The sequence below is a fragment of the Monodon monoceros genome, unplaced genomic scaffold, assembly GCF_005190385.1.
Source record: "Monodon monoceros isolate NGI ecotype Baffin Bay Population unplaced genomic scaffold, NGI_Narwhal_1 Super_Scaffold_6, whole genome shotgun sequence".
In the NCBI taxonomy this organism is placed as follows: Eukaryota; Metazoa; Chordata; class Mammalia; order Artiodactyla; family Monodontidae; genus Monodon; species Monodon monoceros.
Genome location: NW_021703783.1, coordinates 65,007,600 through 65,020,223, shown reverse-complemented (window position 1 = coordinate 65,020,223; position 12,624 = coordinate 65,007,600). Strand labels below are relative to the sequence as shown.

The 12,624-nt window shown below is 39.3% G+C and overlaps 1 protein-coding gene across 3 annotated transcripts in view; it reads right to left on the bottom strand.

The window, feature by feature from the left end:
• TMTC2 (transmembrane and tetratricopeptide repeat containing 2) overlaps positions 1–12,624 on the bottom strand; it is an 842,237-nt gene that overhangs the window by 419,084 nt on the left and 410,529 nt on the right. For all 3 annotated transcript variants that reach the window (XR_003791067.1, XR_003791066.1, XR_003791068.1), the window contains one exon: positions 1,171–1,265. The gene's annotated coding sequence lies outside the window, so the exon portion shown is untranslated. The remainder of the gene's footprint in view (positions 1–1,170; positions 1,266–12,624) is intronic.

The following is a 12,624-nucleotide window of genomic DNA, read 5'->3' as shown; positions in this document are numbered from 1 at the left end:
ACTTCATAAATTAAAGAGAAAAACACCCACATATACATTAAATGACTAAATGTTCTTTGGTTTCCAAGGAATTCTCTCACCAGGCCTTAGAGTAGAGACGTTTACGATGGAAGATGAGGTCACTTTTGAAAAGAAAACATTGGTTCTTTTGAATCTATGGAAAAGCGAATGTGTGTCAATATGCTGCTGACTCAATCAGACCACAGTAACCATATGAGAATATTCTGCAGTGTTCCCAGACTTTTGAATACTTATGACATTTTCCCATACTAAGACTATGACCAAATGACAACAACAATAAAAATTTGCATAACATAAACACTGCCATACTTAAGAAGGCACACCACAGGTTCTGTATTTCCAGTCCAGGGCTGATGAAACCTGTGTCACAGACTATATAAATTGTCTGTGAAAAATGGAACTCTTTATTCTCACATTGTCATTTATAGAGAGCTAAAATGTTAAATACCCAATTCTTCCTTCAGGGCTTAAAAACCCAACAAATTTGGGAGTCCATGAATGCTTCTGACACAGTAATAGATAGCTAAGCCTTAGAATGTTGCCATTGTATAAGGTTCTTTCAAATATGCTGGACATAGTTTAAGAAAACAGCATTGGCTCCTTGAAACTGACCTATGTCTTACATTGACTGCAAATTCAGACATGTGTGGCACACCTGGAATGGGAGTCTGTCTGTAGGAAGAAATGAGGAGACTCTTGTGAAAGAATTAATCCAAAGGGAATAGAGCGTAGATACACAAGTGTGGTCCAAGGACATTTGCACCACCATGAATTCACAATTTCCAATCTCAACTTGGAACTAAAAAGTGACAGAAATCCTACGTTGTTTCCTGATCCAGAATTCATTCCAACACTCCACAACTATTGCAAACTCTGCTCTCCTAAAACCTCCATGTCCTACCCCTCTCCTTTCTCTTGGCAGATGGTTTCACTTCCCACCTCAGAGAGATAACAAAAGCGATCAGGTATCAAAACCCTCGGCTCACTGCTACCCAAATCAGTAAACCTATTGATGACCATGGCCATTTTTTTTATGCTTTACTGCTGTTTCTGGAGAAATGACATCCTTCTTCCTATTCATGCATCAATTAATTCAACAATAAATCATTGTAGAATGCTTTGAATTTCACCTTCTTTGGGGAAACTCACCCATTGGTTATCTTCTCTTTTTTCTATATCTTCAGTCTCTTCCTCCTTACTGAATCCTTCCCAGCAGCATTTAAACACGTTCAAATTTGCCTCATCTTAAAGAAACAAATGTACAAAAACAAAACAGTTATTCCTTTCACCCTAGCTTCCTAGTCCCCCAGTTCTTACCCACGGTTGTCCTTTCCTTCCCAAACTACTCATATAAGATGTCGCTTCCTCTTGCTTATCTCCACTTCTACTCCTCCATTTACTTCTCAACCCACCCCAAATGGCTTTCAGCCCAACCATTCTTCTGAATATGCTCACTTTTATATCACTAATGACTTCCGTAGAGCAAAATTCAACAGAGCAAATCCCAAAATCCAACTTTTCACCCCTTCTCTTGCTTGACATATCATCAGCATTCAAAATTGTTAGCTGCTCCCTTTTTCTGGAAATAATTTGCTTCCTTGGCTTCTCTGATTCCATATTCTCTCCCATCTCTTTTCCCCCCGTATTTCTATGGCCTCTCCCTCTCCGCCTCCATTGACAGCACTACATTTTAATGTCTCTCAGGACTCAGTCCTAGGCCATCTTTTCTTCTCATCCTGTGTGTCTAATCAATTCTACCTACTCTTACAAATTGAATGACCTCCTCAAACTTTATCTCCATTTCGGAATTCTCTATTGACCATCAGGTCCATTTCCCATCTATCACTGACTTCTCTAGTTGAAGAAAGCAACCCAAATTCACTTTTCAAACACTGCATTTATTACCTCTACTCATTCCCAGAGCTGTCAATGCAATCCTTGTTCCCTGCATCAGTAAATAGAAGCACAAGTGACCAAGTTATTCAAGCCAGAAACTCGAAAGTCACTTGCCTCCTTTCCACCCTTCACACCCTCATAGCCAAACATGTATCCTAAAAATTCTACCTTCTAATAGCTCTAGAATCTGTCTACCTTGCTCCCTAATCAAAGTTCCAGTTATTGTTCAACTACTCGACTATAATAGAGTAATATATTGTAATATACTCTATAATATATATAATAGAGTAATATATTGTAATATACTCTACTGGTATACCCTTGTGATTGCATTCTTAAAACTGAAGCCAGACTGAGCTTATAAAATGCAATTTCTACTGTATATCTCCCTGCTTAGAAGCTTGAATGTTTTTTACATTTTCACTATATATATTTGCTTCCATAAATAATAGATACCATTTTATTTATGTATTTAAATTTTTTATACATGAACTATATCCTAGATATTCCTTTGGAACTTGCCTTTTTAACTAAACATCTTATTTTTTAAATGTTATCCTCAACAATTCATAAGCTCCAAGGCACTTTTTTTCAACTCATGAACAGGGTTCCACTGTATGACTAAACCAGGGTTTCTTTATTTACCCCTCTACTGAGGACTATTATGTTAGTCCTACTTTTTCATTGCAATAAAAAATGCTGTGATTAAGTTTCTTGAAAATGTCTCTTGTGCATATATGTGAGGTCTCTAAAATAGACACCTAAAAGACAAATGCAAGGTCATGGGGATAGCACTTTTTGAGCTTCACTAGATACTACATCATTACATAGGGCTGATATACTCCAACTTCAGGATAGTGGTTATCTGGAAAGACAGGGAGGAAGAAGGGACATGAGTCTGGGATTTTAGCTGAAGTGAAATATTTTATTTCTTCAAACGCTGTGAGGCAAATGCAAAATACTAGGCTCGATGATGACTACAGAGGTATCTAATGTATTATTTTTTTACATTACTTTGTCCTTTTACAATATTTAATAATTTAAAATATTTTTAATCAAGCTTTCAGTGTTTCTCATTATCTAAGAATAAAAGTTAAGCCTTTTACTGTGACTTACAAGGCCCCCCTTGATGTGGTTTTCATTGGTATTTCCAGTCTCATTAAAGAAAACACAGTGCTCTCATTTGACCTCTTCAAATGGGGTTGGATCTCTGGGAATGCAGGGTCTTCACACATTTTCCTGATCCTAAATCACTGAATATACTGAATTCCCACATATTAGCTAGTTGTTTTAGTTATTCTGTTAATTATTTCACTGCCAGAATATCATTTTTGAACATGGCTTGAGGCACCATTGCTTTTCCTCCAATTTTTCCCACGGTCACTTACTTATTTAATTCCTTCTCAGCTCTCAGATCTCAGCTTAAATGGTACTTCCTCAGGAATCCTTTCCTGACCCTCTGAGGCTGTTTAATTTCCCCTCAATATACCCTTTCATACCACTCCTTACTTCCCATTTTGCAACATCCCTTACATTTGTAATTATTTCTTCAATATCTATCTTTAAACAATAATTTATTGATTGATTTACTTGTTTGCACCTATCACCCCCATTAGACTCTAAGTACCCTTAGGACAGAAACTGTGTCTGTCTTGCTCAAAACTCTATTTCCAGCACCCAGCACAACGCTAAGCACATACATGTTCAATCAATAGTCACTGGAGAATGAAAGTGTCAGAGAAACAGTGTTAGGCAGGGTATGCTGGATGCTCCAGATCAGCTCCCAAGCCTCAATAGAGCTGTGGAGATCTAGGGCAAGGGGCATGAAATTTAAAAAAAAATAATAAAATGAGAATCACATTGCCACAGATCTGTGAGATACTGAGGGCATAAAGCAGCAAGACCTTGGGGCCCATATGAATACATGTGGTTCAGGTTGATGTTAAGTCAACTTTCCACATCTGGTGTGATAGTTGGTGCAGGATGGAACAAGAATGGGACACACGGGCTTCCCTGGTGGTGTAGTGGTTGAGAGTCCGCCTGCCGATGCAGGGGACACGGGTTCGTGACCCGGTCTGGGAAGATCCCACACGCCGCGGAGCGGCTGGGCCCGTGAGCCATGGCCGCTGAGCCTGCGCGTCTGCAGCCTGTGCTCTGCAACGGGAGAGGCCACAACTGTGAGAAGCCCGCGTACCGCAAAAAAAAAAAAAAAAAAAAAGAATGGGACACACAGTGGTCTGAGCCACAAGCAAGACCAACCAGATGTGGAACCAAACACTAGACTTTTGAGGGACAGGAGACATCATTGGGATGATCAGAGAAGTGACCAGAACGGCAGAATGTCGTGTCTTAGTCAGGAGCTCTACATTTACAAGCCCTTGTGAGAAGGTATCAATTTATCACAGAGGGAGTAGGGGCAGAATCATAGAAACAAAGAACTCTCGTTATTATTGCTGCTCTATCACACAAACACTTGATTATTTTGTCACTGGATCACAAAATGAAGACTAGATAAGTGAAGTATTTTCATAATTCTATGTGACATGGCAGAGCTGGAAATCATAGGTCTATGCTATTAGTTTTATCTAAAATACAGAAATATAAAGTGTGTTAGATCTTTAAGTAAGGGCAGATCTAAGGCAAAGAGAGTTCAAGTTTGCAAACAATCTATGGCTTTCAATAAAACATCTGTTTTTAACTTTGTACCTGAGCAGTTGCTGCAAGTTATCTACTTCCTAAGAAAATACTTATTTACGCTATGTATACATGCCGAGTTGAATAAAACATCCAGAAATATCTTTCCCTTCAAAAATTATTTTTTAAAAATGAGTTATTTTGTCTACCTGATCCTAAATCACTGAATTGACTGAATTCCCACATTTTAGCTAGTTGATTTAGTTATTCTGTTATTTCACTGCCATGTTATTTTTGACATAAACCTGGCATAGAAAATGAAAACATAAGCTGTCTGAAGAAGCAACTCTTTAAATCCACCAGTTCTCTCACACCTCTCGCAGTTACCTTAGTGATGTTATAAAACATATTACTTTCCTGACCTCCTAAGACATTCTCTGGGGCCAGTACCCTAGACCCCATAATTCACTCAAAAGCCAAAGCTATTGTCAAGGCAGCAGTAATATACCCAAGAGTCTCGATAAATAATTCATTGAATGCATTCATTTCCAGAAGATGCACTCGGCTATGAACCTGGTTCCTCTTCAAGACAGTGCAAATATTGCCTCAAAATTGAAGAGCTAGTTCAACACGGAGCACCTATTGGGAAGGCTGAGGTAGAAAGGCAAATTTTAGTCTACAAACATTAAAGTAGATTGTACATGCTTGTTAACTTGCGATTGTATTGCTGTCTTCCAGAGCAGCATTTGCAACCACAGGGTGGGAGAGGCAGGGAGAGAACCCACAGACTGGGGAATGAAGAGAAGTTTGTGGATCCTACAAGCACTTCCTTGTGATGGCCCAGGGAGGAAGCCAAACCCCCAGATGGCTGTGGCCTCTAGAAGTGAGGTTGATCCAGAATCAGTGTGTCACCTATTTCCTCCTCTCCAGCTGATGTGCATTCACTGCTTCTCTAGTTAGCCTCACTGAAAGAGCAGGTAAAAATCCTTGTCCCCTGCCATTTAAGCAAGTGGAATTGTATTCAGTTTAACATTTCTCACGTGAGGCGTACTGTATCTTTCTGCAAAAATAACGATCATCTGTGTGGCTTTGGCACACTGCCGGCATTTTCACTGGGCACTTCCCTCTTCTTGCCACTCCTGCTTATCATTAAGTCTGGCATCTGTCCTCCCTGGTTACCACAGAGACATCAGCTGGACTAGCCCATGTGGTCTCTCGGGTCTGGAGACTTCTGCCTCAGAGTCACTGCTGGAATGTGGGAAACTTTAGAAAGGCTAGGAGGCCATGTGCCTAGGATATTAAGTCCTTGGGAGTGACATCCGAGGGAAATCTTTGCCTCTTTGCCGAACCTAACACAGTGTCTGTCAAAAATACCCGATCAATCGTTCTTTTCAATATGCTGTCTTTTCTATTTTGAATATAAGCCACATGAGGGCAGAAACTATATCTTTCTTGCTCACTATGTGCCTGAAACATGGTAGTGATTCAAGAAATATATGGTGAGTGAATAAATGTTTAGGGGATGGATGTATGGATGTATGTATGGATGGATGGATAAATGGATGGATGGATGGATGGATGGATGGATAAATGAATGGGTGATGGGCAAACATCTTCTCATGGGTCTTTGGGTTTCACAGAGTTCAATATTATTTGAAATGAATTATCCCAATATCCCTACAAAATGGCATTAAGAAAAAAGAAAGCCTTGTTAAAGATTCCGCTAGGTGCAATTAGTGATATAAAAAAAAGAAAGGCCTCTTCAAGACCTCTGTGTATATTAACCTCACTAGTATTCCTAAACTGGATATTATTTGCATTATGTAATCTGAACATGCTTAATTCTAGTAAATTAACATATGAGCAGTTGCTAGAGTAGGAGAGACTATTTGTGTTTTCCCTGGGATCTGCCCTGTCAATCACACCTCTAAATGCAACTACAATAATTAGTGCCTTTAATCAATTTCCAGACCTCTTTGTTCCATAGACTGTAAAGTTCAGGGAAGGCGTTTCATGAGTGAGACTGTTGTGAAGACTCATATCTTCCACGGCAGTGGGTGTGTGCGTGAGGAAGGAGAGGGAGGTTCCCCTGTTCTCAAGCTTTCAAATCCTGTCGGTGGTGGAGGCAGCAACACAATCAGAACTATGTCTTTGAAAATCTAAAACATCACTTAGCTCTCTCCCAGATGCCTTAGTGCCCCTATCATATTAGCTCTGTTGGTATTTGGAGGAAAAAGAACTTCTAAGGCATTTTATTTTCTGTGAACTTGGAGCCACGTGCAAATACAATTTTTTTTTCTTTTTTGATGAGGAGTCCCTGCTAATATTTAATAATGTGATCCTGTGCTATGAAAACAGTTTCTCCGGTTGAAGAATAAACATAGGCAACATTCCAGGGCAGGCAAGGCTGAAAAACTTATTATTATTATTACTATTTCACCTCAATAATACTAGTCTGAGGCAACTAGTTTCATGGAAAATGTGTGTGGACCTGCACGCGTAAATAAACACTGCCAGAAAATTGCAGAAACATTGAACATCCATTCAAGGACCAAAGAAGAAAACTGCTAGATTCATTAATGACACATCTTCCAGGGTTATTGGTCCTTAGGAGACCAGCTATTTTAATTTTTTGGTCTTCTTACATTTGTTAGAAGTTATGCTGAAAACTTTTGTACCTGCACAGAGGAAGGGACGATAAACAAGAAAACAAAATCTCCGTTACCACCAGGAAAAAGAAAAACTAGTGATCTGACGAGACATGGTAAAAGAAAAATCTGGAAAACTGGTAGTTTGATAGAATTTGGTGACCATTTTTCCTAAAATGAAATAAAAATTTAAGGAAATGTGATGTTGCACTTTGACCTTCACCACTCCTAGAGTTCCAGTACACTGTAAAATCTGTTCTCCTAATTGCCATCTTCATCTTTGAGATTGCAGTAGCCTCCCAGGACTTTGTCTTATGCATAAAGTTATTATCCCCTTTTGTACCAGGCCTGTTGTAAATGTTCATTATAATCACTGCTGCTTAATTTAGCAGATGGTTGGAACTGAACTATTCTTCTCGGGGGAATTAAATACGGTTATGTCATTTCCCAAGTTGATTTAAAAGATGTAATTTGAGATCAAGCAATGTTTCAGATTCAGTACTAGTTCAGAATCATTGCCATAGATGTTTTCTTTTCTCCACTTCTATAATTTTGAACATCTAAGATGAACTGCGTTGATGTTCCAATTTTTTACGTTTAATATTCTTCAACAAAGAAATAAACATGAATAAATTATTGTACACAAATCCCACATTTTACTACATGATTGATCAGGAGTCCCCAAAGGAATTTTCCTATTGTGTTTGCGTTCTCATCTGTTGTCAGCAAATACAAGGTGGATAGAAATTATTTCTCACACCAAACTTCTGATACACCGCCCATGAATACCTTGCACTGCTCTCAAGATATCGGTGGTCAGATATAATTAGCACGAAACAGAGAGGCTTCATCTAAAAAAATGTCATCTATGTTTTTTGTTCAACGGATATTCAATTGGCTGAGAATTATTTCAGCAGCATCACACATTTTCAAAGACAAGAAACTGAAAAGGAGAGATTGTTCATAGTCCCCAGTCTGTCTCTAAATAACAGGGTCCTTCTCCCCACCCTAGCATCTCTTCCGAAAAGGAAGTATTTCTAAACCAAGATTTCGCCATTCAGAAGGACTTATTCCTATACGTTATTCAACTGTTTTGAACTTCCAATTTCTCTGCTCTCCCAGCCACCAACTATTCCTGTTGATTTTTACTTTGGACACTACAGGAAGCAAAAGAGGGGTAATATTTGAGGATGGGCATAGAGGGTTGATACACTCAGGGGAGCTCATTACTATGCCATTATATTTTGTATATAGAAGCTTTCTTCTGAGGAAGTAAAGAATCTTAATTTCAAATAGGAAGTCAGCTTTGCAATTGCCCTGTGAAACTGGCAAATTATATTAAAACAGGCAGACATCTTCTGGTGAGTGCTGGGATTGTAACAGAAGGTAGTTAGGTGACCTGGGTTTGTGTTTGTGTCTGTCACTTGCTAGCATTTTAGACTTCAGATTACTCTGTTTTCATATCCTCTTCAGAACTACAAATTATGGCCATGAAGAGGAATAGAATAGCGAATGTATATAATAATGTATATGAATAATATATACACATTATTTTATATGTGAATATTTATATATATTATATATATTCATATATAAAATAAGGTATTTCATATAAATAAAATAATGTGTACATAAATAATATATATAAATATATATATAATAATGTGGATACATTCCATATATATTCGGACGTTCTCTATGAATAATAAAAATGCTGTTTGTGTAAAGATATTTTTAACATTATTGTTATCAGTAACCTCTCCCCTCTCTTCAGAGAAGTTGAGAGAAAGGAATGGTAAGATGCCATCCACAGGCACCCTTGTGCCCTGCCTCAGATGGTTTTCACCACTGCTGCTTCCCTCCTCGGCACCCCCCAAGGAGATAAAGGAACAGATGTACACTATTCCCTGTGCTTGGTCAGCTACATGCTTTGTATCCCAATCATGAGGATGGCAGCTACTGTGGTGGTGATAAATAGTAGTCCAGCCCGGCTGAAATAGGTTTGCAGCTGGCTTCCCAAGAGAAACCTTCTCTCGGCCTGGCAGAGGGGAAACGACGTAAGTTTTATAGTCAGACAAGCTCATTTTCTAATCATGGTTTATCGCTTATCTACCACCAGTTGAATCCTGGGCAGTTACTCAATCCTTGTAATTCTTGTAATCTTGATTCCCTCCTACTAGATTAAAAAGAACTGAACTACCCTTTTAGGATATTGTAAGGCTTAAGTAAGAAATCAAAGTGAAGCTTCTGATGCAGTTTTGATCACTAAATAGATCTTTAATACGTGGTATATCCTGTCTTTATTCCATCTTCAATTCTTTTTCTATTCTCCTGGCAGCATCCAAGAAGCTATCAGGACCATTCATTGCAGACTCCTTCTCTCTGAACCAGTATTCCTCAGCCCATCCCCCCACAAACCAGCATCTCCCCTAGAAAAAGTGGTTTTTCTTCCTATAAACTTCAATGACATTCATTGGAAAAGTTATCCTTTTGTCATAATTTCTTGTGATCCAAAGTAGCTTTCCAATTAATTCTTTATTAGGATTATTATTGTATTTTGCAAAACAGACGATGGGAGAAAGCATCTCCCATAAGAGCTAAAGAGCTCGTATGTGCTTTTCCTTTACACCGCAGCATTTTGGTTTATAAATTTTTGTCTCAAACTTAGTTTCATTTGAAACCAAGGAAAGCTTTTCATCTGCAGCCTGTTCTTTTATAAGGATTTACAAACATTTATAGTCAGTTTTGCTGTCAGTTTGCATTTATTTTTCTTGAGTTCCCTAGTGGTTATGCCAAGAATATAATCGGTTGTGTGATTCACAGATAAATTTTTCTAGCAAACACTGATAAAAGAGTAATGGTTATTAAAATTTCATATGATAAAGAGTTAATTCAAAGAATCTGAATTTGAAACTATATGAGACCTTCAAGATCACTTGCTTCGATACCTTATTTTTAAACAGCTACCGTGATAGAACATTTGCAAATGTCATGGTGTGTTCTACTACATGCATCACATATTGTCTAAATTCCACATGATTTCCATTTAACAGATGAAAAAGTTGAGGATCTGAAAGGTTTAATACATTTTCCAAGGTCAGGTGGCAGAGAAAGATCTAGACACTACTGATTCTTAACGTTGGCTCTTTTCACTAAGCAATGATTATTGTTTTATGTGAGAGGAAACTGAAACCGAGGGCTCGTCGTTGATTGGAAGGGGGTGACGGAGCTGGGATGAGACATCTCGGCTCTTGAATACCCAATTTAGTCTGCATTTTGACCTTATCACCCATTAAGATATTATGAGATGGGCTTCCATCATATTTTTCTTGAGGGTTTTCATTTATATTGAGGAATTAAACACAAACACGGTTCCCTGACTTTCTACTTTGTCTCAGTTTTCCATTTGTGTTCATGTTTTCTTTTTCATAATTCTCCACTTCCAATTCCATTGCATTATTTCTTTTCGTTACATAGGGCCTTTTAAATCTTCTCCATAACTTAAGGGATAGGTAAGGAATGAATGAATGAAGTATAAATAGCCCTATAGAGAAGTGAAAAATGCATGAGCAAATGAGATAGTTTAGGGCTCTAAAAAATGTGATGTTTTGAATATAAATGATGCTTCTTCTCCTCTCTGCCCTATACTTCACTCTCCTCTATATGTTAAAGCATCACGTGCTGCATGGACCTCATACACTGCATGTCCTGGAGAAGTCCAGCCAGGCTGAGGTTCACAAGAAGTAACCAGGAACACTTTGGGAATTTTTACAGCAATGGCGTGAACCACCTTGATTTGCTCAGGCCTTTTCACCCACCGCTTGGCTGGATCCAGTTTCTAATTTAGGGCTTTTTATGCTGGCTTTTGATTCTACCTCCAGGGCTTGGACTTGATGGCTGAGTAAGTCTGACTCTCCGGGCTTGGGTCTTCCCAGCTTTCCCAGGCCTTGGCTGAAGCATATAGAGCCTTCTTCTCCTTTCTCCTTCAGGATCCATTCCTCTCCTGGCCTAGCCCCCAGGTCTCAAAATCCTGCTCTCTGCTCAATGGAAATGTGTTCAAGCCAAGACTGTTCGTCCCTGTTCATCAGACATATTTCCCCAAGGCAGTGATGAATTTATCCATGTCTTTCCAACATTATATGGTCTCCTCAGCGTAGTAAACATTAACACAATGCAAAGCACAATTTTTAAAAACCCAGGAGGTTGGTAAAGAATGTGGCCATAAAGTAAAATGAAAGTCTTTATATGAGCAGTAACTTTGATGTGGGTGTAACAGACATAGCTAACCACTTGATCACACAGCACCAGGGATCATCTTCAATTCAAGGGGAAAAGAAGTAGTCACCTATCTTGCCTCCCAAATGCTCATGGTGCCCACTCCTGCTACGCCACCTTTTCTCTCTCAGCCTGTATCTATGGCCTCACGGGGAGTTCCCTATATTCAGTTGACAGAGGAAGAGAATCCTGATTTACAGATGGTTCTGCACAATATGCAGGGACCTCCTAGAAGTGGACGCTGCAGGATCACAGTTCCTCGCTGGGACATCCCTGAAGGACAGTGGTGAAGGGAAATCCTCGCTGAGGGCAGGGCTTCAGGCAGTGTACCCGGATGTTCAGTTGGCTTGGAAAGATAATTAGCCAGACATGCAGTTATATACCAATTCATGGACTATGGCCAATGGTTTGGCTGGATGGTCAGGAAGGAATATGATTGAAAAACTGATGACAAGGAAATCTGGGGATAATTGATGACAAATATTTGGATAGACCTCTCTGAGTGGGCAAAAATGTGAAGATATTTGTGTCCCATGTGAATGCTCACCAAAAGGTGACTTAGCAAAGGAACATTCTGATAATTAAGTGATAAAAGATGACCTATTCTGTGGGTACGAATCACCCTCTTTCCCCAGCCACCCCTGTCATCATCTAATGGGCTCATGAACAAAGTGGCCATGGTGGCAAGGATAAAAGTCATGCATGGTGTAAGCAACATGGACTTCCACTCACCAAAGCCAATCTGGCTATGGCCTTGATGAGTGCCCAATCTGCCAGCCACAAAAGACCAACCCTGAGTCCCCCATATGGCACCATTCCTCAGGGTGATCAGCCAGCTACCTGTAGCAGGTTGACCATATTGGATGGCTTGCATCATAATAAGGGTAGCATTTTTTTCTTATTGGAATACACACTTACTTTGGATATGGATTTACTTTCCCTGAAATGCTTCTGCAAAACCACCACCCGTGGACTTATAGAATGCCTTATCTACTGCCATGTTTTACATTGCTTCTTATCAAGGAACTCAATTCACAGCAAGTGAAGATTGGCAATGGGCCCATGCTCATGTAATTCACTGGTCATCCTGAATCAGCTGGTTTGATAACGGGTGAAATGGCCTTTTGAAGACTGAGTTACAGTGACAGCT